General features: G+C 34.7%; 1 long non-coding RNA gene across 1 annotated transcript; it reads left to right on the top strand.

The window, feature by feature from the left end:
* Window positions 1-2,378: 2,378 nt before the first annotated feature.
* On the top strand, window positions 2,379-3,655 carry LOC110710121. The gene is made up of 2 exons (XR_002509126.1): window positions 2,379-3,099; window positions 3,188-3,655. It is a non-coding gene; the product is annotated as an uncharacterized LOC110710121 (long non-coding RNA).
* Window positions 3,656-8,058: the final 4,403 nt, after the last annotated feature.

The raw sequence follows: 8,058 nt of genomic DNA, 5'->3' as shown, positions 1-8,058 counted from the left end.
GTATAATTGACTGAGGGTTTGGACCAAATCAACTCTACTTTAATTTAATTATCATTTGATTTATATTTTTATTGAAGTTACTAACAGTTTATTCATGATGTAGCAATTCAAGGAACGCGTGGAATGTGAGTAATTAATTAATTTTGCCGTTAATTTAATTACTCTTATTTTATTTTCTTATTGCTAGTATCATGATTAGGTTCACTAGTATAAAAAGTGTTATTTGTAACGCCCTATTTGTAACTGGCGTATGTTATGCTAGTTACTAAAGCATTAATAGTAACCGACTAAAATAGTGTCAGTTACTAATTTTATGATATTTGTAACCGGCGTAGTAAATGTGAGTTACTAATATGTGGTTTATCATTATTTGAAGTTTTATAAGCAACGAACCATATAAATACCGGTTACAAATATTAAGTCAAAAAAATTTTAACAAAAATTTTTGTAACTAGCTTACAAACGTCAGTTACAATTATGAAGTCAAAAAAATTTTGACCAAAATGTTTGTAACTAGCTTACAAACGTCAGTTATAAATATTAAGTCAGTTAAAGTTTGACAAAAGATTTATAACTAACTTACAAATGCCAGTTACAAATATTATTATTATTATTATTATTATTATTATTATTATTTTGAAAAAAGTTACAAATATTTCGTAACTTGTTTTTAATCGCAAGTATTAGTTCTTTAAAAAAAATTATTTTTATTTAATTTTAATCTAACACTAAAACATAGACTTTTCCTTAAAAACAAACACAGACTTAAAAATTTTTATTTTCACTTTCATTGTTCTTTGGCGCGATTCAGAGGTTCCTGTATCCTCCACAACTTCTTCCTCCTTTGCTCTAACGAATTGCTCCAATCATAATTGCTTTGGTTTTTTCGAATTTTGGTTCAACAAAATTCATTCTATATCGTTGTTCAAAGGTATGTAATTTTTCAAATTAGGGTTATTCTAATTTTCCCAATCTTAATTCTAAAATTACGCCCTAATATTGGAATTGAATTTTGTTTTTCATTAAAGTCGAATACCCTAAGATTATGTATGAATTTGATATACTCTAGAATTGTATTTGATGCTGGTCTGCTATTTCTTTATTTGATCTGATTTCAGTTTCAAGGAAGGATTTATGTCTTCTGGTGTGATTTTATTTTGATTGAGGTTTAATAGATAAAGGTTCTAATTGGGGTACACTGGCCAAGTATGTCAGGCTGCTGTTTTTCTCTTTGAAGCGTGTGTAAATTTGTGTGTGCAAGTTAATTGAGATGTTTATATCGACTGTGAGTCTGTGAATAACAATTTTCAACATAGTGCTATAGATGTTTCCGGGAATTCACCTAGGAACTTAGAGGTTCATGTGCTCTTAGAATCGCTTATTTTGTCATAGCTTACATATTTCTGTCTTATAATGCTGGTGATGTCTATTTACAGGGGCACATCAATTAATTCATTATTTTACTTGCCTGTTTGTATATAATAGACTAAACATTCATTTCACTCCTTACCTTTCTTGGTTCTTTTGATATATGGAAAATGGTTGCTATATTTTAATGTACGCGAGGAGCTGGAAGATCGGTCATCGGTGTCTAAGTTATCTGATTCTGAATTCCTTGCTGATCTTTTGTCAGCTCAGGGAATTTTATCGATTCTTGATGTATAAAAATTATAGATTGAGTATTTATAAATCTGCTGTGTATTACGGAATTGAATGAAGCTATTATACTAAACAAACAAGCGACTGATTCTAACTATTATTAGTATAAGTTTTATAGCTAGTTGCTGAGATGCTAAAGTTGTTGCTGACACTAATACCTTGATATTGTTGAATTTGTTACACCTGCTGCTACCTATAAGTAGTAAGACTTGTAACAAACTAACAACCATCACTAGATCACTATCCTTGGCAAGATGTGCCTATAGTTCGTATCCGAATACCGGTTAGCACGGTTTATTTAGCATCCCTTGCTGCTGCCCCCCTTCTGCTGCTCCTGTGGTGTTACTCCCTACTTTCGATCTGCTGCTCCATTAGTCCATTATTGCTGCCCCCCTCTTTCTGCTGCCTCCCCTGCATTCTGCAACTCAAACAATGCAATTTAAGGTACTTGGTATATTATTATTACGTGTGTATATATAGTTATAATATTGTCTATTTTATATACAGTTTATATAATTAGATAAAGCAACAAACATTGCCATAAAATACTAGTTCATAGCGTTTAAATTTTGATATTTTATTGTGTTCATAACCCCTTAAAGTTACTGATCAGTCGCACTTGTTCTCGGAGGATCAGTTTGCTCGATTAACTTCAGAAGGCTCGTTCTCCTTCGTTACGAGGTCTTTTTAGGTGATTATTTTTTTGAATTTGAGTGAAATTTTGTCTACTTTCTTCCTGCAAAATTTCATAATTTTTCGAGTTCTTTTGCTATTAAACTGGACTGTTTTCCGTAATTGTGTCAGTTTTAGTCCGAGTTAATAGTTATTGCTGTTTGTGTGCGATTTTGTTCCAAGTTGTGCTGCGGTTTTTGCTTTGTTTTGTGCGCATATTGTGTGTATAGATCATGGCAGACGAGGCTATATTCAATACATGAATAGACTACACATTATATTCAATCATTCATGTTTTCTTAATAGAAACCAGTATTTTAATTGATTAAGCAAATAAATTTGCACCCACCTCTGTGATTGTGTCATCATAATCCTAATTGAAATAAACTATATACATGGACTGTCAAAGGAGATAATTTGAATTCTCCTTAGCAAATTTAGAATGTGTTACTATCTCTGTTTTATAATGCTTGTAGAATTAGCTTAATTTTATTTCCTTTAATTTATCAAATCAATGGAGCATTTTAATGATTTTTTTTCTTTAATTTAATTGCTAAACTTTTGTTTCTGTCCTCATCTGAATTCTGAGTTCAAATTGGTTTGAATGAAAACTCTAAGTTGAGGGTAAAGACTGATAAAATTAACAGTAACCGTGAAGAATTTTCTAAGGTATGCAGATTATCAATTTTTATATGGTGCCAATGCTGCAACTTATGATATTATTTGAAAAGGACATAATCTTTCTTTAGGAACTTGCTCCTGTTCAAGGTAAGTTAATATCAGAGAGATCAAGATGTTTCATGCAAAGGCTGCAACTATTCTATATCTACTGAACATGCTTTTTTTTTTTGACAAGATCTACTGAACTGCCGAACTTGCTGATGAAAAATAATTGTATATAGGGAGCATACTGATCTCCACTCATCTGTTGTTTCATCTGTCTACATACTTATCTAAACATGGTTTAAATTCTATATATCTAAGAGTTGATGGCGTACTTATGAGACTTCGGACACTCTTGGGCATTTTTTTTTTGGAGAAAACTCATACCATGTGGTCCTTCGAGAAAGCTTCGTGCCGGAGAGAGTGTTCATTATGTGCCTTGGCTGCAATAAGTATTTGTATTACCCCTTAGCTGTCTATTTACTGCTTTAAATGAATTTCGGCAACTATTTTGCTCTCATACAAATAACTTTCTCTTTTAATTAATCTTGTAGAAAGGTATCCATTAATGTTGCTTCATATAATGATCCAAGAATATGGTCTAACAAGGCTTTAGATGTATGCAATATGTTATATTAGCTTAAACATTTATATTTGATAATTGGACACGTTTTGTTCGAGGATCATATTTGGTGCTTTATTTTGTTGATGTATGTCTGTACGATTCAATCTTTATTTTGTTGAATTGTAGCAAGTTATAACTTATTTGCCGATGGGTCGTTTGGTAGGATATATTACCAATCTTGTATTCGAGTCAAATAATTATTTTTTAAAAAAATTATTTATTTATTAGTAACTAGCGTAATCTAATGCTAGTTACTAATAATATATTATTTAAAAAAAAAACTATTCGTAACTGGCGTTAGGCTATGCCAGTTACAATAATACCCTAATTGTAACCGGTGTTACTTAATGCCAGTTACAATAGTATGATTTCTAACTTTAAAAATAGACTATTTGTAACTAGCGTTAGGTTAAGTCAGTTACGAATAATTTATTATTAGTAACCAACATTAGCCGGTTACGAATAATTATCACTAGTTGTAACGGTGGCAATCGCAACCAACAATGCCAGTTACAAAAAGTCAATTTCGCCAGTTACAAATAGAATTTTTTCTAATAGTTGTTATTTTATATTTAATTTGACTAACGCTATTATTGTTAAATTGCTTCCAATATTAATGATAATTCTATTATATTTTTTATGATCACCATATTGCATGTTTAAACGGAATATGTAATTGAAAATCACGCCTAATAAGATAATTTGGACGACCGGTTTAGGTTCCTTTTTAATCTTATTGTTTAATAAAGTGGTCACAATATTTTAGAATAATGTGTTGCATTAATATTAAACCAATTTAACTTAATAATAGTTTGGACCAAATTGAATATTTTGTTTGCATGCTGCCTTTGAGATCGCAGGAATCACTTATGACTATAAGAATCGAGTAGAGGCCAATCCGGGCGAATGTGACTCCATGACTCACTTCGTACCATCATTGCCGATCCTCCTTTCGTGGTTCCGAACCATATGGAGTTAGTAATCTCATGGATTATGAATGGGGTTTAACCTTCACGGGTCAATCGTTGTTGTCTTCGTTGTCCCTTTATCGTGGTTGCCTTTTATGATCCGTGAACGGTTTACAAGTTCCTTAAAAACTTGTTGGCGGCTCCCTACTTTCGTTGTCCCTAATCGTATATGTCAATTCCTACTTCCTAAGAGTGCCAAGCATATTCACACATGCTTTTAATGTAGGCGCACTTCGAACGACGCCTACAATTATACTTTATGATTTATGATTATAATTGTTATAATTATTGTGATGATGATTAATTTTATTTTTATTATTATTATGTTGCTTGATTTGTTATTGCTTGATCACGCGTTTTATGCATGTTTAAAGGGAATTGGTACTTGTAATCACGCTTAATAAGATAGTTTAATAATCTTGTTATAGTTAATTTTTATTATAATTCAAGTGATCGCCAATAATAGTTTTATTTGTGCATTAATATTCAACCAACATAGATAAACAGGTTTAGGGTTAATCCTATTGATTGTATGTTAGTCAGAAAGCGCATATGAATACAATAAAAATAAAGTAGAGGCCTATTATTAGGGCAGGTTCAATCTCTTTTAGGTTGGATTTGTACCTTCATCCCCGAACCCTTATTTGGTTCAAGACCTTATGGAGTTAATGATCTCTTGGATCGTTAAGGGGTGTAACCTTCACCCTGTGAACGGTTTACAAGTTCCTAAAACTTGTTGGCGACTCTTTTGCTCTATCTTCTTTCCCTTTTGGACGCCACCGTACTTTAGTGTATGATCACAGTGGGGTTCAAGCTAGGGGATTAACGCTTGAAAACATTCCCAACAGTTTTTTGGCGACTCCGCTAGGGAGGATTTCTATTTTAATTCCTGAACTTGTTTTGGCAATGATTTAGAATGAGTGGATGAGACTCGAAATGTTCTAAGTATTTCATGTGCGTAATTTTGATTAACATTATTGTCATATGCATAAAAATGATCTCATTGGAAAGACCATCCGTAATGAGTTAAAAACATAGGATTTTACACGTAGGAAATTTGAGAAATATGTTTCACAACTAGGACCGAAATAACACCGCGTGAAACTAGAAAATTTTATCGAGCACAGAAAGCTGCTGAGGCATGTAGGAATTAGCGCCAGGGGCCAGAGCATCGGCGTCAGAATTTTAGCCGTAGCACCAGACGCCAGCATTGGCGCCAGGCGCTACAGCTAAAACCTGGCGCCAGTCTCTGTTTGCTTGCGCCGAATTCCTCCAATACCGAGCCAGAAATATGTGTTCTAATTTCGACCAGTTTTTCGTATTGTTTGCTCGATCCTACTGCCTGATTGAATTTTTTCTCACTTTTCTGAAACCCATATGTGTTCTACATATGGACATAACCCTCTGGGAATTCATGCTTCATCTACCTGATTGAACGCTCTGAGCAACAAAGGGTACATCCGAGATTGTTGAATTCACCGAACCATGGAATCGAGTTTTTCTAAAACTCGCGGTGTCCCATCCACTCGCGCCAACCCTTCACGGTTAGGCTTCCGCACGGTGCATTCGGACAATTAACCATGGACCCTCTTTGACTAAACCATATCCCGAACTTTAAAGAACTAGAGCCACGGTTAGGTTGCAAACTCATTGCATCATATTGTGCCTACTTGACTAATTGTGCATTATTTGTTGTGCATATACGCTATGTTTTCTTAACCGTTTGTTTGACTTGTGTTGAGATTAAATAAATTAATGACTTAAAGAATTTTGCCTAATTAATTAATTAATTTAAGTCAATAAAGTCTAATATTTTAATCAGAATTGACCTAGTACGACTTTAGGCATACCCCTGTTGATTAATAACACCGGAAGAAGTCCCAGATTGAAGCACTAGCATTGGCGCCAAAGTCTGGACTGTAGCGCCACTCTGTGGAGTGTGGCGCCTGGCGAAAGCTCTGTCGTCTGGCACCAAGCTACACAGTGCGACGCCAGTCCTGTCGTTTTGCCGACAGTTCGGATTATCGGTCAAGTCATCACCTAGTGTCTAATTAATCAGTTTGCTAATTAATTCGGTTAACTTTCGCTGTCAATAGTACTTGGTCGAGTCATTAATTGAGTCTAGTCACATAGTCTAGTCACATGGTCGTGACACGAGTCTTAACATATCACCTACACTTACTAGTCTTAGCACACACTTTGAGTATACATCACCATGACCATGTTTTAAGTTCATGCATGAGCCGGTTTTTTTCCGTCATTTAAGTTGGGGGGTACATCCTATTCCTAATTCTTCATATCCCTCCATCTACATCATTTATCTTCACATTCTATTCTAATCTTTCTTCACTTCCTCCATCCATTGCATGTTGAATAAAGTTTGAGTCAAATAATTAACAATGAATATCCCCAAATTCCTTTTCCACAGTACTTGGTCGAGGAGAGAAGGGCGATTAATCAAGGACAACCTCTTTATTCAAGTTTCACTTTTTGATAAACCGATTCGTCAAAAGAGGAAGGCTAAAAAGATAATGGCAACTCAAGAAGAAGTCAATGAGCATAGGAACCATCTGGTTACCATGACTGAAACACTGAAGCTCCTCACACTTAAGGTCGATGATCCCGTGGAGCAACAACAAATGAACCTTATGCAAGAAAGTTTGAGAAAGCTATCTAGTGACTATAAATTTCAGGGCATGAGTTCACAAGGGGTCTCGCTGGACAAGGAACTTCTTCCGCATAAGTTCAACGCCACTAACATCCCTAAATTCAAGGCAATAGATAACCCTTACTTCCATCTAAGAGCTTTCAAAACTATAATGAACATTAAGGGTATCTATAAGAAGGTTTTCCCCTGTTTGTTCTCTCTATCTCGAAACCGTTTGCCAAAATGGTACTTCTCCCTTGACAAAGAGAAAACCTCTACCTGGGAATCGATAGTAAACGCTTTCGTTGATAGGTACAAGTGCAATATTCAAGTTCAAACCGACTATAGACAACTTGAGATGCTAAGACAAAAAGAGAATGAAGGCTTTACATCTTTCTTTAATAAATGGAGGGAAACTTACGCTAAGATGATTGAGGCGCCCACTGAAAAAAAATCTGTGAGGATGTTTATCAAGAATCTCCAAGAGAAGTATTCGAAGCATTTAAAATATCAACACAATCTGAATACTTTTTAGGCCGTCTATGACATCGTAATTGAAATCGAAGATGACCTAGCAAAGCAAAAAGCTACTAACAATAGTAACCACGGTGGCTGGAAAGGAAAGAAGAACGACAATCCTTCTTCTTCCGAAAACGCCCACTCTAGTAACAATGTTAGTACCTTTGATCTCAGTGAAGTTTTAGCCATGGATAACCAAGGATCTAGAAGCAACTAAGGAAAGACTTCACCCCCATTGGGATGAGCTACGATACTGCCTTCGGTCGACTCCATGCCAAAGGACTCATTACTCCCATTGGACCTAT

This window comes from Chenopodium quinoa, unplaced genomic scaffold (genome assembly GCF_001683475.1).
Source record: "Chenopodium quinoa cultivar QQ74 unplaced genomic scaffold, ASM168347v1, whole genome shotgun sequence".
Classification (NCBI taxonomy): domain Eukaryota; kingdom Viridiplantae; phylum Streptophyta; class Magnoliopsida; order Caryophyllales; family Amaranthaceae; genus Chenopodium; species Chenopodium quinoa.
This window is presented reverse-complemented; position numbering and strand designations above follow the sequence as displayed.